Raw genomic sequence first — 26,748 nt, forward strand, 5'->3', positions numbered from 1 at the left:
GAGCTCTTTCTACTATGATAGAAACGCTCTATATCTGTGCTGTCCAATATGGTAGCCACTAGCCAACAGAAGACTTGAAATGTGACTAGTGTGACTGAGGGACTGAATTTATAATTGCATTTAATTTTATTTGATTTAAGTAGTCATATGTAGCTGGTGATTACCAAATTGGACAACACAGTTCTAGAGTCTGTAAGTTTGGATGCTCCTATGCAGTTCTCTAAGCATAATTGTTAGTTTTTCTTGCTCTCTCTCAACCCCAGCTGCATTCCTCTCAAGACTTAGTGCTCTTAGACTAGGAGCTTAACTATCTTAATTTAACTACCACCCTTCCTATTAGACATGCATTTCCCAAGGTCATTAGTGCATCATTGGCTATCAGACACAAGGTCTGCAACTTGGTGTTCACCTTGAGTGAACACGTGTTATGCACCTAGAATATCCTGTGTGCATAACCCAGGGAGTTTAAGGCAGAGGGACCCATCCCTAAGGACATTTGCCTTGGACAACGGATAATGAGTCTTGACGATGGTGATAGTGATGGAGGTAGGGAAGAGAAGACAGATTATGCGTATATTTTGAAAGTAGGGCCAATAGGTTTTGAATTGGCTTGAATATGGTGAACACAACCCAGGAAGCTGTGTGTCAGGGTCACCTTGCTCTATGCCTACCTCTGCACTTTAAAGAAGTAAACATTCCCCACACACCACCCCAACCCTACACCCCAAGCCATCACGCAGCTCTACTCGTCATGAAAAACAAGCTCTAGCACCTTTGCTTGGACCATAGCCCATGCCCTAGACTCTTTTTCCCCCTATCCCACCTTAAGTTATTTTTCCTGACTTGTGCCTGACTTTGTCTTCCAAAAATTCCACCATTTCCTACATCTCAGGACTTAGATCCTTCCCCTGGAGCTTTGAACCCTGGATCCTTTCACATGGCCCTTGATTTATCGTAGTTGTGATGGTTTGATGATCTGCATGCACCGCTCAGATTCTGGATGAAGTTGCCATTCAGGCAATCTGAGTGACCCCCCCCCCCCACCGCCAGTGAATGTGCCCTGCCCCCTGGGCCCTGGCTGGCAGGACTTCCATCAGATGTCAGGCTCTTTCAAGGGGACAGACACACCTTCCAAAAGCCCACTTTAGCCCTATGTCCTCAGCAGTTATCAAGGACATAGGAGTAAAGTCAGAAAAATGTCTTTCAAACTGCTGTTGCAAACCTTAGTCATTAGTAAATATAAAAACCACTCATGGGAGAAAAAGTTAGTCTTTCAATTGGTGTCTTCTTTTAACAGACTAATAAAGCATTGCTTATTATGTATTGACTCATATTATATATTGACTCAATATTTTAAAAGAATTTAGGGAAGCTTATGATGATGCATACAGTATAGCTGATAAAAATAACTTTATATGAATAAAAACAATGAAGTAAAGGGAAAATAAGAAAAATTGGGGCCAAGAGTGAGTATAGTTTGCAAAATATAGGCAAGGAAATTCTATGCTCTTGTAATGAGGGAGTCTCAAAATCAGAAGACTCACGCCAAGGAGGAGAAAAACTACCCCATCTATCAAATGTGGGAAATGATGGCATCTACTTCTCAGGACTTGGGAGAATTAAATGAAATAACACACATACAGCACTAAAGATGGTTCCTTTAAGTACGTATTTAAGAAATGCTGGCTACTGTTGTTTTAAAACACATGGATTTCCTGACACTGAGCCAGAGAGAACTTACTCTTTAGGTCCTTTCCAAAAAGATCAATCACATATTGGTTAATGCACAAAGTTCTCAACATCATCCTTACAGGAAATTGAGCAGTGAGGTTCAAGGAGTTGTCTCTCATGGTGGCCTCCGAGAAGGGGAAGGCATGCTACGCCACAGTGCAGTTCAGGGACAATTCCACCCATGGCCCCTGGAAACAGTCCTCTGATCGTCTGGTCTTCATGTATTTTAAAACTCTGTTATTAGGTAAATATTTGGAAATGTTGTTCTTTTGATGAATTAACCATTTTATCATTATGAAATGACTCTTTATCTCTGATAATATATCTTTTTCCTCTGAAATCTACTTTATCTGTTATTATCACAGCCACTCCACCTCTTCGTTTTAAATCAGTGTTATCACAGTATATCTTTCCCCATCCTTTTGCTTCACTAAATTACAAGGACATTACAACAGAATACTTCCTTTTCTCCACTTGTACTGTTGTTATCATACATTTTACTTCTATACATGTTAAATCCCACAATATATTATTTTTTAATTTAAATATTCAGTTATCTTTTTTTTTGAAAATTTAACTCTTTATTGATGTGAGGGTATAAAGTCTTCTAAACTTGAATGCTGTTGTAAAGCAAAATTATTAATACTCTTTTTTTTAAATGCAAAGCATTTATTTTAAAGAACATTGCAGTTAGTTTTTGAATGTTGCAATTTTATACAGATTACGGGAAAACATAGAAACTCTATGAGACACTTCCATTTTGTGCCATCAAAGTTGTCATTTGAGTGCATACAAGCTTTATAGACTAATAATGCTACTGGAAACATACTTTTGACTTTAGCGTATTATTTTTTGAAAATTTGAATTTATCGTCACTGAAATAATTTTTCTTAAATAGACACTTTCAGTGTAAACTCAATTATTAAGAGGAAGAGCTGTAAAGTTAATAAATACTCTCAGCGGGAAGATTTCTTTGGTCTTATACAAACTTTTCATTTTCTTCCATCTGAGCCTATCACTTTTTGTCTCAATCTGTGCCTTCAGACTTTGGAACACTTTCAGCAACAGAAATACAAACCATCTTTGCTCTTAAAAGTGGTAATGAAAACGTGGCTTTTGAATGAGGCCAACTTGTGAGTGCAGATGATTCTTTACTTAGTGTCCTAGCCAGTAAAACTTAAACAGTCAACTATCTTTTAAAGATATTTCCATAAGAAGCAAAAGAAAATCTTTTATATTTATCCATGTAGTTGCTACTTCCAAGCATCTTCGTTCCTTTGTGTAGATAGATTTCCACCTGCTCCATTGTCTTCTGACTTACATTGTTCCTGACGAGAAATCAGCTGTCAGCCTTATCTTTGTTTCCTTGGACACAATGTGTCTTTTTGTTCTGACTGCTTTGGAATTTTCTCTTTATCACTGGTTTTGAGCAATTTGATTATGGTGTGCTTTGGTGTAATTTTCTTCATGTTTCTTTTGCTTGGGGTTTGCCGAGTCTTGGATCTGTGGGTTTAGAATTTTTATCAAATTTAGAAACTTGGAAGCCATTTTCTCTTCCTATATCTCTTGCCTCACCCCCCCCCAACTGCATTTATATTTTACCACTTGAAGTTGTCCCAAAGTTAATTGACGCTTATTTTCTTTCAGTCTTTTTTCTTTCTGTTTCATTTTAAATAGTTACTATTGCTTTGTCCTCAAGTTCATGGAATTTTTAGTTTGATGTCCAATCTGTTGGTTATCCCATCTAGTGTATTTCTTCATCTCATAAATTGTAGATCTTTTTATATATTCTATATCTTTACTTAATATGTTCAGTCTTTCTCTTAGCTTTTTGAACATGTGGAATACAGTTATAACTGTTTAAATACCCTTGTCTAGTAATTCTATCATCTGTGCTATTTCTGCACCTGCTATTTCTGATTGACTGACTTTTTCTCTTCTCATTATGTTCATATTTTCCTGTCTCTTTGTATGGCTGGTAATTGTTGAGTGGATGCCAGATATTATGAGTTTTACTATATGGAGTGCTGGATATTTTTGTTTTTTTATAAATATTCTTGAATTCTGTTCTGGTATGCAGTTAAGTTACTTAAAAATAGTTTAATCCTTTCATGTCTTGATTTTCAGCCTTGTTAGTTCAAAAAAGCTTTTAGTTTAGGGCTAATTTTTCCCCACTTAGTTCTGACATATTAAACAAGACAAAATACTCTGAATACTATATATTATGCCTGGTGAATTATGAGGTTTTCCACTCTGGCTGGTGGTAAAAGGAACAGTTCTGGGCCCTGTATGAGTCTTGGGGATTATTTGTACTAATTCTTTTGAGTTTCCCTTTTCTTTTTTTTTTTTTTAAAAGATTGGCACCTGGGCTAACAACTGTTGCCAATCATTTTTTTTTTCTGCTTTAGCTCCCCAACCCTGCTCCTGTACACAGTTGTATATCTTAGTTGCATGTCCTTCTAGTTGTGGGATGTGAGATGCCGCCTCAACATAGCCTGACAAGCAGTGCCATGTCTGCACCCGGGATCCAAACCCTGGGCCGCCACAGAGGAGCGTGTGAACTTAACCACTCAGCTATGGAGCCGGCCCCAAGTTTCTCTTTTCAAATCCTCAGGTAATTTCCTCAGCCACACGTGCTGATCAATCACAACTGAAGACTCATGGAGGGCTCACTAGAGATATGCAGATATGTCTCTCTCCCTGTCCATGAAGCTCTCTCCTGTCTAGTACACAACCCTGTAAACTCTAGATGCCTTGGCCTCTCTGGATCCCCATCTCCACCTCCTCAACTCAGGAAGACTTCTAGGCAGTACCTGGATTTCTCCTCTCTGCACCACGGCCTGGAAACTCTCCAGGCAGTAAGCTGGGGGCAACTGTACCTGGTTTGTTTCTCTTCTCTCAGGGACCACCATTCATTGCCTGATGTCTTATATCTTGAAAACCATTATTTCATATATTTTGTTTATTTTTTTCAGTTGTCTCAAGTGAGAGGGTAAATCCAATCCAGGTTACCCAATCTTGGCCAGAGATCTTGATATCCTGGATTGAACTCAGGGATGAAGTCAGACATCTGATTTCAGTTCCACCAGCCAACAACAAGTGCCTCCCTAAGCTTTGTGCTCAGTTACAGTGGTCTTCTTATAGTTTGTGCTTTTTAGTTAATTGTGTACCCCTCTCTTGCTTGGGTCTTGCCCTTTTATTCTTTTTCACTCCTCTCCTTTCCTACTTTTCTCCTTTTCTCTCTCTGTTCCTTCCTCCCTCTCTTTTTTTCCTCCTTTTCTTTTCCTCTCTCCTCGATCTTCTCAAACATCCAGCAAACATTCCTAGCCACTAGATGACAAGTTCCAACCTAGGCTCTAGGGAGTCAAAGATGAATAAGACAAGATCCTAGCCCTCAATGAGCATTTAATGCTTTATTTTACGTGTGTCTTTTTAAAAACTGGTCTGGAACAAATCAGAAAGAAAACCACCACTGCCATTCATCTTAGTGCAATAAAAACAAGTATATACTTTGGAATAAGATTATGTGACCCTTCATGATTGTTTGACTTTAAACAAGTCCTTTGACTCTCAGTTTTCTTAGTCAGAAATGATCATTCATTCCTCATAAGATTGCAGTAAGGACTGACTGAGATAATGTATGGAAAGCGCTCCTCACAGTGCTAGGCACACACAGGCATACCTCAGAGATATTGCCACTTTGGTTCCAGACCACCATAATAAAGTAGATACTGCAAAAAAGTGAGTCACACATATTTTTTTTGGTTTCCAGTGCCTGTAAAAGTTATGTTTACACTATACTGCAGGCTATTTTGTGCTATAGAATTATGTCTAAAAAATGTATATACCTCAATTAAAAAATACTTTATTGCTAAAAAATGCTAACCATCATCTGAGTCTTCAGCGAGTGATAATCTTTTTGCTGGTGGAGGGTCTCATAAAAAGTGCAGTATCTACAAAGTGCAATAAAACGAGGTGTGCCTGTAGTAGGCGTTCAATACATATTGGTTTACTTGTCCCTACTACCTCTTTCCCAGGAACCCAACGCTCTTTGTGAGCTAATGCTCTTTCTATGGTATTACCTCCCTCTATAAACCATAAACAGTCATACAGGCCAAAATTCATGATTGGGCTCATCACTGTGAGTCTAAGTCATATATACTCTGAGTGCTGGGATAGAATAATTAAGTTAGCATGGAGTTCAAAGGTAAAACCAATTGTTTTAAGTGAGAGGGTAAATCCAAGCCATGTTATTCCACCTTGGCCAGAAGCAGAGTTTTCCCCAGGGTTAACTCTTTTCCTGACCCTCACATGGACGCCATCACCATGACTCATGACTGCTGGTTTCAGGAATGCAACTGAAAAACAGCAGCCTGAGGATGTTAGAGTCCTGTGCCCTTAACAGATTTGTAGCCTAGGCATTTATTTCTGTATTAGTTTCAATTAAGTCTACTGTTGCAAGAGAGTGCCTAAGAAAGATGAGATGAGGGAGGAAAGATTCCAACCTAAAGTATGAAAAATGCCCCAAGTTTAGATGCATTTCTTTATTTACTTTTTACTCTGGAGAAATTGACCTTATGCTAACCTGCCATAAAGAAAGGAGTCAACCAGACAGAGTCACAGGACAAGAAAGCCACAGGGCAAAAGAGCATACAAAGAGGTAGGACTTACAGGACAGCCATGGCCTCCCAAGGCAATGAGGATAAAAGCTGAGATTAAATTCATGGTGACCCTGCCCCATTTTCCCCACACTCTCCTGCTTCCCATCCTCCTACCAGTCTCTGTTACTCTCACCTCCCCGAAGACCACCTGCCCTCACCCCTTGAAGCCTTTGCCCTTCCTCTCCTCTCCCCCTTACCCCTTCTTCACTAGGTTCCTCCTTCAAGACTCAGTTCTGAAGCTACTTCTTCAGGAACTTTTCCTGACTCCCCCCACCTCTGGCCTCCAGGGCACATTAGGTATTCCCAAAGCTTCAGCCATAGTAAACAGGAAAACGAAAGAATAAACACAGATCATTAAGGCGAATTTATCCAGTAGTTTAGCTTATCTCATATGGAAAGGTGGAATGGTGTTGGTTGAGATGCTAATCCCTAAAAGGATTTTGGACCACAGGGAGATGTTTTCATTGGATCAGAGTCTAGCCCATACTTAGTGGCCTTACCATGGGGGAGTGACTGAGATGAAATCAGTGTCTGAAATGCTGGGTGTAGGAGACACACACAGGCAAAGCATAACAGTTATACATAATAAAGTGGCCCCTGCTGAGTGTAACTCATACACTGATGCACAGCAAAAGCTCCTTTAACAACCCCCTTTAATAGGCACCACCTCATCCATGTTCCCCACTTTTATGAGAGGTCAAATAAAACTACCAGAAAACTGCAAGGCAATGTTACAAAGATCATCACGATTAAGAAACCATTTTTCTTTTTGTTCTGAGGGTACAGAGATCTCACTGAAGGAAAACAGAGCCTGTATGATTTGGTGTAAATTCATACATGTGCGCACACTCACTGCATACAAATGCAGGAGAGAAGAGCCACGAGCATGAGCTCGTTGTGCAGACAGATCATTTGCACATCCAATTAGGTGAGAGGAGAAATCAGAAAATCGAATTACTTCATCGTAGGTAGCCAAGTTGTTACTTCCTCCCAAACCAATTTTCAGGATGGAGACCCCCTTGACCAATGCAACCCAATACTTCCGTGTGTGCATTTGGTTACTGTGCAGTTTGCATGTGCAGCTCATTACTCAGATTCAAAGTTGGAATTTTTTTCAGGATGTATGCTTTCTCCCCTCAAATGCATAATATGTATTAAGTTTAGATATTTTTTCTCAGAAAAAGTAATTGGCTGAGAATGAGTTATATTTTCATTGTTTCAATAATTTGCAGGTGGGATTTTAAAACACTTATTTTGCCAAGTGCTTGCTTATCATTCTAATTGGTTTATAATTGTGTTGATATGACTGAAGTAACTGGCAATAAACAAGTAGATCACAGGAATTTTTAAGGCTTAATGAATCAAGCACATGGTCCATACACTATTGGTCATAAAACTGGGTGGAAGCCCAACTGATACGCACAGTGGTTCATTCAGCTCCTATTTCTCATGCCACTTGCTTTATATCCCAAATAGCTCCCGACTGAGCCCCTGACTCAGAGTCTTTCTGCTTCACCCTCACCAAAACAACATCCCTCCCAAGAACGTATGGATGTTTCCACACCTGAGAAACCTATCAATGTAATATACCATGTTAATAGACTAAAGGGGAAAAATCATATGATCATCTCGATAGATACAGAAAAGTATCTTAGCACACTGGAAACTGAAAGGAACTTCCTTAAACTGATAAAAAGTATATACCAAACTCCTATAGCAAACGTTATGATTGGCGGAAAAACTACAGACATTTCTTTGAGATTGGAAATAACACAAGAATTATTAGTAGTAATACTACTGCTCAGCATAGAACTGGAGGGCCCGCCCTGTGTCTAAGAAATGATATATAAGTAATAGGTGTAAGGATAAAGAGACAAACTGTCATTATTTGCAGGCAAATGTTCCTTACCAAAAAAAACTATAGAACCAACAGATAAGCTATTAGAATCACTAAGTCGTTCAGGAAGATTGTTAAAAAAAATTACAAAAAAATTAATAGCATTTTTCTACACTACTCATAAACAACTAGAAAATACGACTTTAAGAAAAAGTCACAATAACTGCAGAAATTATGAAACATCTGGGAACTTCCTTAAGGAAATATACAAAACTTCTGTGAAGAACATTTTTAAGCTCTAAAAAGGAGTATAAAAGAAAATCTGATTAATGGAGAGAACTTCTTTGCTCTCTAGAAAACTCCACATCAGAGATATAGAAATATCGGATCAGGCACTGTTGGTAGGAATAAAATGGTGTGGTCAGTGTGGAGAGCCATCAAATGAACTGTAGCTACATCCTATGACACAGCAATGTTGCACTTAAGCTATGTCGCTCCTTGTGGACCTCACCCAAGTCCACAAGGAGACATGTGTCAGAATGCTCCTCATAGCATTGTTTGGGACAGAGAGAGTTAGAGGCAATATAGGTGTCCAGTTATGGGGGAATAGAAAAGCATACTGCGATGGACAGAATCCTCTGCGGCAACTGGAAGCAAGAGACTGACAGGACACGTAGCAACGTGAATAGATCTTGAAAGCACAGCACTAAGTGGAAAAAGAAAGGCACAGAATGAGGTCAATAACTTAACACCATTTGTGTAAATTAGAAAACATGCTTACCATAAGCAATACATATTTTCCAAGAACACATGCTAGCAAGCAGATATTCATAAAATGCCTTAGCACAATTGTCCATGAGGGAAGGGTGGTAGGAGGGCGTGAAAGTGAGGAATGGAGATAAGGGGAAACATGAATAATTAATTAATTAAAAAGAACCTTTTTACTACTGATGTTGACAAATATGCCAGGAGATGAGGCACACAATCAAGGCTTTTATCTGAATTTATTATATATTTTCTTCCTGCTTCTATTACATAATGTATATGCTGGGATATGTTTTAACTAATACCAAACCAATAATTTAAGTTGCACCTTATTTCCTTCCAAAGAAAATAGACAATTTGCACTTGAAAGTTTATAACTTCATTTCCCTCCATACTTTAGAGAAAAAGTATCATAATCACACACTCCACCGGCATATTTACAGCTGTTTCTAAAACCTTCATTATACTTCACCCCACTCCAAAAAGGATGTGACGGCTACAAAAAGAACTGTACATATACGGAAAAGAAGAAAAGAACAAGCCGAGAAGAGAGGGAATGGAGAAAGAGAGAATACACAATAGGATAGTGAGAAATGAAACTAAAAATGGGAATTTTATCATTTCATAACCAAATTAAAGAAGTGCAAAATGAAAGTTCCAGCTAGGCAGGAAATACAGTTTCCCAAATTTGCCTGCGTTACTCCCATGAGTTCACGTGTCCTAAGTGTGACATGGATTTGAAAGTCCGTCTTATCTGATTCACAGCTTCTGTATGTCTTCCCTTCTTCCCTGCAGTAAAGGCAGAAGAAGCAGTGAGCACGGGTTTGGGGAGGTTTCAGGCTTGGCTGCCTGGCCGGATTCATCTGTGTTGCTCTACTCCCATCTACTGCTAAGAGGCTGCTACTTCTCCGGGAACGCTCCTTGTCTGCCCTCTCCAACATCCAGGAGTCTAGAGCGTGAGGACCCACTGCTATTGTAAGTCACTTCACCTCAGGGATTTTCCCGTCGGGATGTGTTTGTGTGTGTTCTGAGAATAATTAACAGTATTCTAGTTTACTGACTGGTGAGTTACTGTTTTCCCATTATTTATTTCACTTTTGACACTCAAAGAAAAGACAATTACCACCTGAAACTGTTTCCTCTTTTTTTTTTTTTTGAGAGATGTCAATTTAATTAGGAAAAAAATCACACATTTTGTGGTAGTTTTCAAAGCACATTGTTACTCTACATGTATGACTATACTCTAGGATTTTTGTTTCATTTTGATTTGGTTTTGGGGTTTTTGTTTTTTGTCTTTGTTTTTTGAACCACAAAGGATCATGTTCCCACTGTTTTAAGGAGTGAGGTGGGCATGGCAGTAAATAAGGAGCTTAAGAGGTGGTCAGGATCCACCGTGGGCCGGGTTCCATGGATGGGAGCAGTGGTGTATGGACTTAGAGTGTTCTCGAGTCCTGGGAGGATTTTCTGGATATTGTTAGGACAAAAAAGTGGGGGGGAATTGTAACTCCACTAAATCATCCCATGAGCCCATGTTTGACTAAATATCAGAAATTTGAGAAAGAAATTATAGTACATGTTTTTTAGGGTTATCATTTCCATGATGGGTAACTCCCTCTGCCCCACAAACCAAGAGAGAAGAAAGACAATTCACCTTTAAATTTGGTCTACAGCATTAGTTTCATCTAAAAGAAATTAAATGTCAATTTTATCTTGATTCATCACAGCTCTTTAATCAAGTCGATGCATCACCTCCACTGATTACCCCTCCATCAAATGCTGGAAATCTGACAGCAAGCTTCCCTGTGCAGGCTGGCTAATTAAGGACTTGGTTGTTCTACCTACAGCCTTGGAGAGAAGGGGATGGCAGAGCTGCCCCAAAGAGGTGGCCTCTTTATGGAGAAGGGTCCTGGAAAGAGGTCAGTGGTAATTACCAAGCAGGAGAACAGTCCATGTACACGTTGGACATTATTGGTCCATAAAACGTCTGGAGATTTATAGCAGAAAACAGAAGTCGTGTGTGTTGAATGTCAAACTGAACGAAATTAGCCCGGCGCGATAAACTGGAGAACAGTGGGCCCTGTTGGGACCGCAGGGAGGAGCCCATGAAAAGAGCTTGGGCCATAGACGTGGGGTATGTATACCCAGCTCTCCCACCCGGTGGCTCTGTGACTTGTTCAAATAACACTAAGGTTATGTCCTATGCCAGCTGAACTTTACAAGTTCACCTCCAGGAATCTGTGAAAAAGAAAGAGGGAATTTAAAGATGGAATGAGATTCTACCTACTGTCTCACTCCGTAAGTGCTTGTCCCAGAGAAAGCGGGAGATAGACCACAGAACTCTGCCATCTCGGGTTCTTCTTCACACCCAGGAGATTCCGGTGATAAAATTCTTCACTTTTTTCATACATCACGCACTGCTAATTGCTGGCCAACTTCTTTGTCTGATGTTCAGTTGAAGAAATAGTGGCTTAATGCAAGGCAGGAAGGAAAATGTGTTTTGTAGATTTACGCACAGTCTAATATGTGGGTCTCCAATGTAGCAATGGCCTGGAAGAATTTCAGGGTGTCTCGACTGGATGGAGTTGTCACTTTTCATGTTGACTTTGGGACCCAGCCCCACCTAAGCTGCTTCTCCATTACGTTCAAGTCTCTAAGCCCCAATTTTCTTTCCATAAGGCAAAGTTAGTAGAAGTGCCTTTCTCTTGAGAGGACTAAATGAGAGGACTTGAATAATGCCCAGCAAACACGAGGTGACTTTCACCCCTTTTTCATGGACAATCTGGAGACCTGGATGAGGATCAAGGCTCTGACACTTGGTCACCAACCCCTACCCTTTGGGCCATGGTTTATTCATTTGTGAAATGAGCTAGTTGCATATGACAAGTTCAAAGGTGCCTTCCAGCCCTTTCCTTGCTCACTCTATGCTTTGTCACCTATTATACCATTTTTCAGATCAAGAGTGTATGATTCTTTGTTGAAATCAAATTATAAATGACATTTACATCAGACTTAACCCTGCATATTTTCAACAAAAATATTGCAGACTCCCATTGGAGAGGACACTTATCATAGAATGAGTATTTGTTGAGGATTTACTCTTTATCAGGCACGGGGCCTTCTTTCAACCCTCACACCACCCCTTGAGTGAGGTTCTGTTGTTGTCCCCAATGATATGGAAGAGGAAAGAGAGGCAGAGAGCCTTTATGAAGTGTGCCCTAGGCCCCTCAGCTTACGGAGGGGTGGGCCTGGAATTAAACCTACTCTTTCAACCACTGTACAATAAGAATTTTCTCTTGATTAAAGTATTCAATGAACTCATCTTTCCATTTTCTTAGTCATAGGCCAAGGAGAGTCATATGCTTTCGTCCCACCTGTACTATTAAGCATGAATTACAGGGTTTCTGGCTCCATAGGGCAGACTGAATGTATCCATTTATAATCGCTTCCTCAGAAACTTCCACTGAAAGTACAATATCAATGTATGAAAGGAAATAAATCCAAGACTATGCTGAGAAAATAAGGGTAGAATGGTAAGGCAATTGGCAAAATATAAACTTTAAAAAAGATTCTGAGAGACAGAAATTAGGTTGGTTAAACTAGATATGGATAAAAAAAAAAATACAGCATTAGGTGCTATTTGCCATAATAAGCACAAAATACGACCAGAGGAGAGGTTTTCCTGAGATGGAGAAACTCTAGGAACAGGAGGAAAAGGAAGTGGGGAGGAAGGGGTTGGTGGATCAGTGCCCTTCCTCAAACACTGTGACCTTCCTGCCCAATTTCTAGGCCACTGGAAGCAATGCTTCTTAGCTCCAAGCTAAACCTGGGCACTGTAGTCTAATAGCAAAGGAATACTTGGCCGGGAGGGAACGAGGGCTCCTAAGGAGGGTGATGCGTCGCCACTGTAAAGCCCCCTGTATTGCAGCATGGAGGGTACATGGAGGAGAGGGTGTCAGCTTGGCAACAGTCTGCTTCCAGCCCACAGACCCCCAGGAGAAGCCGGTCTTTAGTTACACTGGCCTGTGTAGAGACACAGAAGTGACCAGTATCCCAGGAAAGCCACACCAGCTGACTATATTTACCAACATCTTTTTTCATTTGCAAATATGAACCAACAGCCTAGAATCAGCGGATATTTGAACAAAACAAGTAGCATGAAAGAGAAAACCAAGGTGAACAATTATAACTTTTAAACCCCCAGGAAAGAAGATGTCAGGAAATAGGAGAGAGCTGTCTGTATCCCAAGGAAAAAAGTCCTAACGTACTGAATCCATAAAACAAAAGTAAGAACATTCAGAGATTAAGTGATTTCTTAGAAATTAAAAATATCATGGCTGAAGTTAACAAAACAAAAAAGCACTGGAATATTGTCAAAGAAATCTCTTTAAAAATCACTGAAAAAGATAAAGAAATATATTAGAGAGAAAATAAGCAACATAGGAGATCAATCCACGAAGTTCAATAGGCACTCCTTTTTAAAATGGAGAAGAGAAAATTAATCAAAACAATTAAAAATTGCCAAAGAAACATGAACCTTGTGAATGAAACATTCCATTGAATGTTAAGCAGGATAAATGGAAGATTGTAGAGAAATCTCAGAATGCCACAATAAGGAAATTGTCTTAAAAGCTACTAGAGAGATAAAGAAAATAATTTACAATGAAACAAGAATCTGATTGGCATCAGACTTATCATCAGAAAAATTAGCTGCCAGGAGATAATGGAAACCTGCCTTAGGAGTTATGAAAGGAAATTATTTTTTTTTAGATTTTTTAATTTTTTTCTCCTTTTTCTCCCCAAAGCCCCCCGGTACATAGTTGTATATTTCGTTGTGGGTCCTTCTAGTTGTGGCATGTGGGACGCTGCCTCAGCGTGGTCTGATGAGCAGTGCCATGTCCGCGCCCAGGATTCGAACCAACGAAACACTGGGTCACCTGCAGTGGAGCGCGCGAACTTAACCGCTCGGCCACGGGGCCAGCCCCGAAAGGAAATTATTTTAAACCTTGAATTCAGTATTCACCAAAACTATAATCAGGAATGGGTAAAATGAAGACTCTTTTAGACATGTAAAAAACATGAAAACTTTAAAAATTACTTGAAAATATACTCCAGGAAAATGAAAAAGAAAAAACAGAATGAAAGAAAACGTAAGATCCAAAAAACAGCTAAACTAAAGCTAAAATAAAATGAACCCCTGGCATCCATGCCATGTGACAAGCTGGAAATTGATCCAAAGAGAAAGGAAGTCATATCACGCTTGGAAAAATGTAAGAATAATGTGAAGTGATTCCACTAAACAATATGGTTCAGTAGCTGAAAGTTAATAGAAATGTGGTAGAAGGGGCATATGTTTATTTTCTCAGTAAAGAAAAAGAAAGAAACTCCAGTAAACTAAAAACAATACATGAAAGGAACAGCTCAAATACAAAATATTTCAAGAGAGCACGTATCATAGATAAGCAAGAGTCACGTTTGATGATTAATATTTGAAACCATTGCCCAGGAATACAGATTCAAATGCAGTTGTGCTGGTATTTTTGTCCGTCCACTAGCTCTGGCAGTCATGCTGAGGCCCTAGCAGGCAGTGAACAGTGTGGTATTTTGTTCCCAAATGAAAGCTGAAAGTAGCTCAGAGGCATTGCAAAACTCGGCCATGTGGCGCTCAATTTTAGCGTATGTTCCTGACATCACTGAGACTGTAAGCTAAATATTATAGCTGAAGTCCCTTCCAACTTTAAAATGCTGTGTACATAAGCTTGGGTTTTGAGTAGGCTATTTTTACAGCACTAGAATGCTCATTTCTTATTTCCCGTAAATTTTGTCAGGCAACGGCTCAGATTCCAGTGTATTATTATTTTCATTTTAAAGTTGTTGCAAGTCACGTTTATTCAAATTCATTTTTTAATTATTATTTTGATCAAGCATTATTTTGAAAGGGCTTATGCGATGCCGTAAAGTAGAACTCGTGACTCCTGGGGGACACACCCCTCAACCTCACGGCCAATAAAGCTTTGACTACAGTTGCAAAAAAGGCAACAGGTATGAGCAGCAAGAACAGAGTAGGCATGAGAGGGAAATGTGGCTGTCACTAAGTCTCATTTTCCCGATAGCTTTTTATGTTTCTCTTCTTCATGTGGGAATTCGTGTCTGAGCCTCTGTTCTGTGCCTGGCTGGATTTTCAGTCTGTACCAGGTCTTTCTCTCTACTCTGCTCCTCTGTGCCCCTGAATTGGTCTGTCTCCTACTCCAACCATCTCTCTAGTTGTTTCTTCATTTTCCTGCTTTCTCCATGTTTGCATCTCCTCCCCTGGATTGTCAATAGTATCTAATGAGGAGATATTTTAAACTCTTTATTCCTTGAGTAGTTTTATATTCCCAATTATAACTTTTAATTTTATTCTCAAGAATAAATGAATAAATGAGTAAAGCAAGCTTCTAGGCTGAGTTGCCTACCTTTAATGATTTTTAATATTTAGAATAACTCTTGATTTATAGAAAAATTGCAGAGTATATAAAGATTTCCTGTATACCCCACACCTAGTTTCTCGTATTGTGAACATCTTCCGTGTTAATGTATGGCACATTTGTCACAATTAACAAATTGATACATTGATATTAACTGAAACCCGTACTTTATTCCAGTTCTCTTAGTTTCTAACTAATGTCCATTTTCTGTTCCAGGATCTCACCCAGTATCCTGCACTGCATTTAGTCCTCGTGTCTCCTTAGGCTCCTATGGTTGTGACAATTTCTCAGACTTTCCTTGTTTTTGATGACCTTGACAGTTTTGACAGTAATGGCCAGGTATTTTGTAGAATGTTCCTGACTTGTGGTTTGTCTGCCGTTTTCCTCCTGATTAGACTACAGTTATATGTTTGGGGGCAGGAAGACCACAGAGGTAAAGTGCCGTGCCCATCATGTCATGTCAAGGGTACACACTATCAACATGAGTGTTATCACTGATGATATTGACTGTGAAGGAGTGTGGGTCGGATTTCTACACTGTAAAGTTGTGTTTATTCCTTTTCGTACTCTGGAGGGAAGCCACTATGTGAAGATTGAGTTGCCTTTTAATTAGGCTTTTGGTTAATTTGATTTTTCCTGTAGGATAGTAGATGTGAATACAAACTTTCCAAATAGGATTAAATAACACAGTGATCAAATTAGGTATTGGAGTTGTAAAGAGACAACCCGTGAGTGTATATTGTGAGCAATGCGGGACAATTGGAAGAAAAGTATAATTCAAAGAAAAAGTAACATTAACTAATTCTCAACCACCACTGGTAACTATTAATTGACCCTCTGAGCAACTTGTATATATTCTACCTCCAAACATCCCCAGATGACAATCCAAGTCTGAAGAGTGTAGTGTCTTCTTTGAAGACTTGTTGCTTTGGTTCCAAGAAGAGTTTGGTCCAAGCGGTCTCTGCTCTGTGACAATCTCCACCTTCTGGGGCAGCACAGGTCAGTCCCGGGCATAAAGAGGGGCAGCAGAAAGAGCAGTGAGTGAGGAATCCTAGCTTTACCACTTATACACCGTGCGGTGAGCATCTTGGTACCCACAGAAAGCTTATTGTTAAGCACTTACCATCATACCACTGGTTCGAATCCGTAGTCCTGGCAATTTTTAATGTTGCCTCACGAAACCTGTGTTTGCTGTGCCTCATTCAGATTCACCTTGAGACACTGGTTTCCTATAAATTTTATCTGGCAAGTTAGTCACTCAACCTGTGTGCCGAGCGCTTACTATATATGCCTTACCATGCACCAGATGCTGTACGATTAAGCCGCAGCCATCATAATGATAACCACCATAGAAAGATCTGATGTCCCAGGAAAGAACTCAAAGTGTCTCCAATGTGCATGTCACCTTAGTCTCCCTGGGGTAAAGGCTGTGTACTGAGATTTGCACGGGCTTCAGCGCAGCCCACTCATTTATTTTGGGCAACCTAACAATACCGTATGGCTAAATGCTTTTCAAATAATTTTTTTAAAGCCACTGCTCAGAGGATACACTGTATTTTACTGTGGGGGATTCAAGGCTAAATCATTCAAAGGCTCACCCTCGAGAGGTCCATACTCTACCACGGGAAAGGCAGCACAGACACAGTCACCTACTGTGCAAAGTAAAAACCGACAGGCTCCCACAGGGGAACACTGATAAGATGTCCCATGAGTTCTGGGAGTAAGAGATTCCTTCCACTTGATGGGCAAGAGAAATCGGAGAAGGCTCTCACTTGAAGCCATTGGGAAGAAGGTGTCCTTTCATAATGCAATTACAAAAAATGGGGGAAGATGGAGAAGCAAATGGACCACAGAGGAACAAACAAGTGACCTTTGTTCTCACCCTCTGACGAGGAGAACGTCAGTCTAGATTGTGATAATTTCTACATCAAACATATTCAATTTTCATGGCGTCAGTTTCACACAAGAACACTCAGCATGAATTTTTCCTTCCTCCTGAAACCAACTGGCCCAAGAGTTAAGACCATTCGTTGTACTTGTGTCTCTTAATCAAAATCCCAGATCTAAGATGTTTTTAAGTCTGAATGGAACAAGGCAGTCTGGAGCTAAAGCAGATTACAAAGATGAACTAGCATGTCTAGAGGTAATCTCAGGAGGGCACTGTCTCCCAAGTACTACCATCTCTCCCTGAGAGGATTTCTGGAGCCCCGCTTCCTGATCCAACAACTTGGTAGAAGGAAGCCTGACTCGCCCAGTGTCAGGCCCTGTGGAAGTCACTCTTCAGTGTCCTCCTAACTGGCCCCAGGGTCTTCACCCAGCCTCAGAGGAAACGCTAAGGATTGAGAGAATCTGAATTGATGCCTAAATCATTATTCCCAAGTTTGAATTTTTGTGACTTCTCTGGAATCCAGTCCTCTCGTCTGAAAATGTGAGGGTTGAAACCATAAGGTATGCCCAGCACTGACAATAGACTGTAAGGTAATTCATTGAACTCAGTTTGTATCTCCTGTCTTTTTCAAAGTGGTAATTCAGAGTAGCTCTCCCAATTCATCCTCCAATTAACTAGTGAAGTTGTAAAATTTTGCATTCACTCAACAAAGCATTTCTGATGGGAAGCAGGAGTTAAATCAACTTAGATATTTTTAAAAAATCAAAAAGATATTTGCCCCCTGCCTTATGGCATTCTCTTGACCCCACTGTAGATTCTGCTTACCCACTGTTCTTGAATGCCTTTAGCCATTCTTCAAAGAGCCACTCTTTGCTAGATCATCATAACTCACAGGGAACAGCCAGATGTCCTCTGAGCCATTTGTCCGAAATGATGGTAATATTTTAAGAAGGGCATTGGCAAGCAACATGTTTCTGAATTTCATTTAGCATATTGAGCTTAAACAGTGAGAACTGGAGGTCCATTTGCCCTCCAAGATTACCCAAGGGGAAGGGAGAAGAATGACCATGTGTTGGGAACTTACTAAGTGTTAAAGACTGTGACAGATGCTGAGTATATGTTACCCGTTCATTCATGCAAAAGGCAAGGGTGGACACAATAGCATTCAAAAATAGTCCCCAGGTACTTAAAGTTATAAGCAATGTCATGAGATAAATGTTACAATCTGGGTAATTACAGGCCATTTTTGTCAGTAAACACTGGAGAGAAACTGAGACTTGAAGAATAATTCAGAGTAAAAGATAGGAGAAGGATGCATCCCAGGCAACACATTGGAGGTAGAGAAAAGATAAAAATAAAAATCCATCCTTTTTTGTTTTTTGGGGTTTTTTTGCTAAGGAAGATTAGCCCTAAGCTAACATCTGTGCCAATCTTCCTCTATTTTGTATGAGGGGTGCTGCCACATCACAGCTGGCAAGTGGTGTAGGTCTGTGCCCAGGATCTGAACTCATGAACCCAGGCTGCCAAAGTGGAGCACGCAGAACTTTAACCACTAGACCATGTGGCTGGCCCCCAAATCCATCTATTTTTAAACAAGTAAATATCTGATATGATTGAGCAATTTATAAATATTCATCTATGCCACTGGATTTCCAAGACTTTCCATGGTCACTTCGGCTCAAATATTGGTATAGAGGCCGGCCCCGTGGCCGAGTGATTAAGTTCGCACGCTCCGCTGTGGTGGCCCAGGGTTCAGATCCTGGGCGCTGACATGGCACTGCTCGTCAGGTCACATTGAGGCAGCGTCCCACATACCACAACTAGAAGGACCCACAACTAAGATATACAGCTATGTACAGGGTAGTTTGGGGAGATAAAGCAGAAAAGAAAAAAAAAAAGAAAGATTGGCAACAGTTGTTAGCTCAGGTGCCAATCTTTAAAAAAAAAACAACAAAAAACCAAAAAACAAATATTGGTATATTTTTAAATTATCCTTATAGTGACTTAAAACTTTCTTTTTTTACCATCTACAATGAGCAGAGCCCTCTTATATACATTTTCACATTCAATCCACAGCAGCTATGTAGGAGCAAGAGGAAGGGAACAAGCCTTTGTTTGTTTTTGATTATGTGCCAAACATATATGGGCTTTATAGACCTTATTTCTTTAATCCTCAATTCAACTTTAAATAAGGGTAGTAATATTCTCATTTTACAGAATGGGAAACAGACTCAGCAAGGTGAGCTACATAGTCAGGGTCACATAGCCAGAGGATGGAAGACGAGACCAAGCTCTAGACGCTCAGCTCTGATAGGCCTTAACTATACAAAGGCTGCCCCAAAGCACGGCCATCTTGGGAAGTGCTGGGGTCCTCCTGAAGCAGGAATGCTTCAGCAGACGCCGAGCAGGGGAAGGGGGTCAACCAATTGAAGAAAAGATGCCCCCTTAGGAAGAAGTCTGGAGAAGATGATCTCTTAGATCCTTTCCAACTTTCCAAAATGTTGGCTTAATGGCCACCATGGTCATTAAGGCTGTACACAAACATTCCAGTACTTCCCTCCTCCTGGGCACCCATTTGACCAGAAGGTGTCAGATGCCTTGTTTTAGTCAGTGAAATGTAAACAGATGTGATGGGTGTGTCTTAAGGCAAAGTCTTAAAAGTGAGACACAGCTCACCTTGCTGCATCTCCACCACTTTAGTGGTCATCAAGGCAAATGTTGGGATGGGGTCTCCTTCAGCTTGGGTTTTTGAATAATTCCAGTGAGCAGAGGCCCCTGCTGACCTGCAGTGGACATGTAGGGTGAGCAGGAATTAAACGCTGGTGGTTTTCAGTAACAGAGATTGGGGGTTTTTTGTTACCTCAGTGTAACCCAGCCTATCCTGACGGATATGGTGGCCTTTCAGATCTGAACTCTTCAGAGCCAACCTCTGGAACTGACCTCCGACATTATTGAGTTTGGAGGGTGAGGCAGTCGTTGCTGAGCAGTTCTGCAGGGATAAGCAAGCAACCAGAGGAAACCCTTTCTAAGTGCAGAGCCAGAGGAAACCCTTTCTAAGTGCAGAGCCAGAGAAGTGAGAAGAAACAAATGTAGCAAGACGTGGTATTTCCTTCCAAGGAGTAGAGTTATGCCTTACAATCACTTGGGCACAAAATCCAGTAATTTACCACTGCTGCATTCTCTTGTCTCCCAAGAGGAAAGCAGAGGGCTTTCTTTCTAGAAAAATATTGACCTTTGCTATCAAACAGACAGACTAGCAGCAATTTAACAATGATTCCTGTAGTTCGTCCCCCAGGACATCAGCTGTACAAGGGAGAATATTGATTTTTATCTTTTTAAAAAAGAAACTTGCTCAAATAAGCACCGTGGTGATGGTATTTTTTTTTAATGTAGAAGAAGCTTGAATTTTTTTAAAAAACAAACAATGAGTTACAGCCTCAGGATTGTATGAAAGAGGTGGAAATGCTTGAGCTTTCAGACAGCAAATCCACCAAGAATAACATCCCACCACTCTACCTTTGTATCCTGGGACAAACGATGCTTTAAATAGAGATGCAGTTGAGTCACTCTTAATGAACTTCGCATCTGCATCTTGGGGCAGTTCCAGCCGAGCATAAGCTTTACTGGGGAAGGAAGTTGTCTGGAGGCTTCAACGGACCTAACTGCTCTTCCCAAGTGTCTCGCCAACAATCTAGCTTCATTTGTGTGCATTCACTTGCACAGCCCACCACGAGGGCAGCAGACGCAGAGATCCTTGTGGCAGCGGAAGAGTTCAAGCGAAGAAGTTGCATCCAGATGACAGAGCTCACAAGAGGGGCTTCTCAGAGAGACCAGCTCCCCCTTCTTTAGCCCATGCATACAACTCCAGTAAAAACTGGGCTCCAAAAGAGCGGCAGCTCGCTTCTGACGTTCCTCCTTTCTTATGCCTCACTAGATTTTATTCTGGTTCCCTCCAGAAAAAAATGTACCACTTGACAGGCCACTATAGCATTAATTGGAATCTTTTAGACAGTTTAAGTGGTTCCTCACCGTCAATAACCATTCTCGAGAAGGGGCTTGCAGGCTCTGTGTAGGAGCTGCCTTTTATAACCACAAGCACCCTTGATGTGTTTGGCTGATTTCTGACCACATAAGTGAGGAGGGTTTGGCGCCCCCTATTTTAGGGACTATCTTCCAGCACAGATAACTTCAACTTGAAGCTCTAAATGAGGTCTAAATATCATCCCTCTCACCAGGCTAGAAATACTACCTATAATGTGTTTGAAAACACGCGCTCGCCTGTGCTGTTGCAGAGTTCTTAAATCCACTCCCACATGAAAACCAAAAAACTGTCCACTATGTAGATGGAAGTGTTGGAGTCAGAGAGAAGGGGACAGCCGCCCCAAAGCTGCGCAAGTGCTTCACTGCGGCAAAAGAGGATTTTCTCATTTCTCAAATCTTCCCCATGTAAATATAATTTTTTCTTGAAATGCTGTCTTGACTCGGCTTCCAGGCCTGGATAGATAGAGGCCAGTCAATTCCCCTTCTTGAGAAGCTGATTAAGTCCACTCACCAACCACTTCCCGGACTGGGGCCACTGTGCACCTGCCCTCCTGGCCCCAGGGACAGGTCCAGATAACTAGCAACGGCGTCTACACCCCGGAGCCTATGAGATTATTCAAATTAGTTAATCCACACAAAACCAAGCTAACCCCAACTCACTCGCCATTCATAAACTGCCCCAACAGCTCCAGCTTGCTGCCACCCTGGCCCCGAGCACAAGTTCCCGGCAGCCCTGCCTGGCAGCCTTCTGTCGCTCTGAGCTGTAAGTAACAGAGCTGCCCCTTCCATCCATGTGAGTGTCACTATGCTTTGCCCTGCCATCAAAAAAAAGCAAAACCCTTTAAATCTTATAAAACACCCTGAAGAACTGAATAGATCCATTTATTTACACAAAAAAATCAAACACACAGGCCTATTCCTGTGTGTTTTTTAGTGATCATTTTGATTCTCCTGACCAATTAGAAGCATTGAAATTGCTAGCTGGAAACTAGCTAACATTGCTAAGTAAACACCATTATACACCTGTGCCATTCAAACACTTCACATTCGGGGCCTCGACTACTAGTCTTGAGAAATGTAGACATTGTATCTATTTCTGCTGCCCTCATTAGGTCTATTTCCACTCACCTCATTAACTCAGCACACAGTGGAGTTCCCATCCTATAGCAGGTGCCCAAGAAATGCGTGTTGAATGAATGAAATACAGGACCAAAAAATGCATAGAAAAAGCTAGCTTTTTATTCAGAAATGCAGCGCATATTTAAAGGCTGTCTGCTATGTTCCAATCACTTGGGTTTCAGAAGTGATAACACAGCACTTCCCCATCCAAGGGGCTGCTATCAATTTGCCGGCATTAATTAGTTCTCGTTTAGGGGGAACGCCATTTAATCATTTAGTTCAACACTTATTTGAGTCCAAGACTCAGCTCCCAGGTGGAACATTCCCTGACCTCCTCGGGAGAGTTGATCACTCCCTTTCTCGTGTCTCGGTGTGTCTGTCATACTGTATTATACCCATTTGCTGACCTTGAGCTCCCTAAGGGCGAGGACCATCTCTAATGCATCTTCCTATCCCCGATGCTTAGCACAATGTCACCCAGGACTTAGCAGGTGCCCAACAAGTATGGTTGGATGAATAGATAGTAAATAAATGAATAAATTTCCTATCAAGTGCCTCCCACTGTGTAGAAGCTGAGAAAGGGGATGGGAGAGGAGACTAAACAGCGGTTCTCAAACTTGAGTGGGCATCAGAATTCCCCAGAGGGCTTGTGAAGACACAGAGTGCTGGGCTCTAAGCTCTGTCTCTGATTCTGTAGGTCTGGGAGAGGCCTGAGAATGGGCATTCCTAACACGTTCCCAGGTGATGCGGATGCTGCAGATCCAGGGACCACACTGGAGAACTACCGGTCTGAAGGAAGAATTTGGCATCGCTCCCTTGATGTCTGGGAGCGGACTGTGAGCACAGGCTTACACAGAGGAAACAAGGAGAAAGAATGGTAAGATTATGGATGATAAGCCGACTTAAAATAGTCCACAGTGCGGTGGCAACAGTAAAGAGAGAGTATATCAAGGACTACCTCATCAATGACTTTCAAAGAGAAGGAAACAGGTCCTAAGAAGCTGAATGATTTGTCAGAGGTCAAATCCTAAGTCGGCTGGACAGGTACAAGAGAAGTGCTTGCACACGAGCATCAAATGACATGTGCAAAAGTATCCGTTTCTTTATTCATAATGGGCCAAACTGGGCACATTTCCATCAACAGGAAAATGAATACATAAATTGGGGTATATATTAATACAAAGGAATGCTACACAGCAATTGAAAAAAAAGAACTAGAGCTGTATGCAGCCACATCGATGAATCTCACAGGTGTGGAGTGGAAGAAGTCAGACACAAAAGAGCGCATTCTGTTTAAGTCTATACAAACTGCAAAGAGAGGCAAAACTAGTCTCTCTTGGAAGTCAGAATAGCTACTTTTGGGAGAAAAAGGAACGGAAGTAATTGAGGGGGACCACAGGCGAGGTTCTGGGGTGCTGCTGATATCTACTTCTTGACCTAGGTGGGGATACAAAGTACACTCACTTTGGTATTTTTGCATTTTTCTGCAAGTATATTATACTTCGAAATATAAGGTTTCTTTTTAAAAAAGTGGTTGAAAGGAACGAAACAGACGTGGAGCTAAATTTGTGCATCAAGGCCCTGTCCCAGGAGATGACACAGAATCTCCTTCAAGAACATACAGGAAGATGGTGGAGCTTTCCAAGGAGCCAGAAAGGAACAGGTCACTCCGGAATGCTTATTCCAGGCCAATTTCACAGGCCTAACCAGTGAAAGGATAAACTAACCTTAAAAGCACAATACCTAAATGAATCGTTTACTTGAGAATCATAGAGCTGGAACATACCTGGGAGATCATTAAAGTTAGGAAGATTTTAGAGCAGAGTTTCTTAGAGCCTTTCCCATCAAGTGGCTCAGTGTTACGTCAGCTGGGAGGCTGGCAAGCTGGGCCGGGGCAGCACAGCTTTCTTGGCTCAACTTCCTCCCTCATGTAAATGGTTTTTCACAGGATCCTGTGACCTTTCTCACCATTCAAGAAGACTTAGGTCTCAAGTCAGAAGATAAATTCTTCTTCTAAACCCTGTTATTCCAACGCGGTTCACAAACTATGAGGAAAACCTGAGCGATCTGGAAGTGTGGGTGCCAATCCTTTTTTGGGAGGGTACACTGTTTGCCCCAAACATTTCTGGAAACCAAGCAGCCGACCACCTCTGCAGGCTGTTGTAAACATCTGGCTGGTTCCGATCTATGACAGTAAATGGTCTAGACAGCGCGACTAGAACGCTTAGCTTTTTTACACTTCATAAACCTGCGTCTAAGCGCAGGTGAAGGCAGTCATAAATATAAAAAGTACCAGAGCAGAATGGCCTTTGATTCTTTGTTTATCACAGGCTAATTAAAACACAAGCTGAACATAACTCAGTTCTTTAATGGAGGTTAGCAGATGTGTTATTACTTGACCCTGCTCAGTATGAAGTTCGTGTATAATAACTATAATTTTTTATTTAGTACGGCAGCCCTGCTATAGTTAAGGGTGTGTCTTTCTTTTGATTACAAGGCCCCCATTTTAAGGAGGAGGGAAGAGGATGGTTAACTACTGAGAACATGTTCTCTGAGCATTGAAACCATGATTAATATACACCCTGTCCAGGAGTGAATTCTTGGGTGCCCTGTATGTGAGTTAAACACCGTACCAAAGACACACTTTCACTGGAAATATAATTACTGACTTTTAAAAGTCACCTTTCATCCCAAGGAACCTCAGCTGTCTCTAAAGCGTTAGAGAGCCATTACAAATTACACTTAGAGTAATAGCTTCGACCATTCAGCCATCACTTAAGAAGCACTTCAGCTGCCTGGAGCAGGAAAGGTCAACCTTGCAGGGGCTGAGCATCCTTAGTCGGGAAGCCATGTGGATCTTTTTCTGGTGGGCTGGGCCTGGTGAATAGCCCAGGAACTTTGAGCATCTGGAAATGGCCACACATTCCTATATATAGTGCTAGCAAGTGCCACAACACTTGGGCATGCAACACGCACAATTCCACAATGTTATTAACGGGGCCACAAGGAGCATTATTTCAACTGCCAGCTACACAGGACAGCAGCTCTCAAATTCCATCCCCCAACTCAGAATCTTTCCAAGACTCACCTGAATCCTAGACTCCTTCCCATTGGGTGTCCACATGGAAGACCCCCAGGCACTTTAAACATAAACTTTCCAAAATAGAATTTATCCTGTTTTCTGGAAAACCACCCTTGTGTCCCACAACTCAGGAATCATACCGCCCACCAAACCCCAAAACCTGAGCTTCATCTTTCGGTGCTCCCTCCCTCTCCACAGTCAACCTACACCCAAGACCTGCCAATTCTACCTGTTACCTTCTGACCCATATTTCTGCCATTATCTTCCATCCAGTTCAGGTCATCATGTTATCTCGTTCCCTGACACAGGGGTTCTCAACCAGGAGTGATTTCACATCCCTCACACATGGGCATACACACCAGGAGCCATTTAGCAATGTCCAGAGATGTTTTTGGTTGGCACAAGTGGTGAATGGGATGGTGTTACTGACAGCTAGTGGGTGGAGGCCAGGGATGCTGCTAAACATCCTACAATGCACAGGACAGCCCCCCAGCAAAGAATCCTGAGTCCAAAATGTCAGTAGGGCCGAGATTGAGAAACCCTGCCTTAAACCATCTCCCTGCCGAGGTGCCAGGGTGAGCTCTGTGAAACACAAACCTTAACCTGTAACTCGTTTGCTCAAAACCCTTCAAATATCATTGCTGCTAGAACAAAGCCCACAAGGTCCTTCACCCTCGGTCCCCAGCCTGTCTTCTCAGCCTCATCTGTAATCGTTCTTTCTCACCTTCCCTTTAGGCTCCACACTTTAAGCGTCCACACCCAGATTCTTTCAGTTCCTTGAACTTCCGGCTCTCTGGTTGAAATCCTCTGCGCACGTCCACCAAGGAGCTCACTGTACTGAGGGAGCTCTCACTCAACCTCCAGATTCCAGTCTAACCCAGTCTCCTGTACGGGGTGTGGCCTGTGCTCTGCTAAGGCATGTGCTTCTTACCATCCTTTGCCTTGATGCTGTGTTGCCTTTGAGCCGTATGGATGCTCCATGTGGGTAGGGACCTTGTCTGTCTGTCCACTCTATCCCCTGTCTGCCTTGCAGTAAGGCATTCAATACTTGCTTACTGAAATAATCAACAAACAGCATAATTCTTACACTCAAGGTATTCCCTGGGGGTATTTATATTTGGGCAACTCAGTCAAACAAAATTGTGTATCTTAACCAAATT

General features: G+C 41.5%; 1 long non-coding RNA gene across 1 annotated transcript; it reads right to left on the reverse strand.

Moving 5' to 3' along the window:
- Window positions 1-2,387: 2,387 nt before the first annotated feature.
- Window positions 2,388-26,479, reverse strand: LOC139083374 (uncharacterized). The gene is made up of 3 exons (XR_011540038.1): window positions 26,313-26,479; window positions 16,320-16,443; window positions 2,388-3,234 (listed from the first exon to the last, which is right to left on the reverse strand). It is a non-coding gene; the product is annotated as an uncharacterized lncRNA (long non-coding RNA).
- Window positions 26,480-26,748: the final 269 nt, after the last annotated feature.

Source organism: Equus przewalskii, chromosome 1 (genome assembly GCF_037783145.1).
Source record: "Equus przewalskii isolate Varuska chromosome 1, EquPr2, whole genome shotgun sequence".
Classification (NCBI taxonomy): Eukaryota; Metazoa; Chordata; class Mammalia; order Perissodactyla; family Equidae; genus Equus; species Equus przewalskii.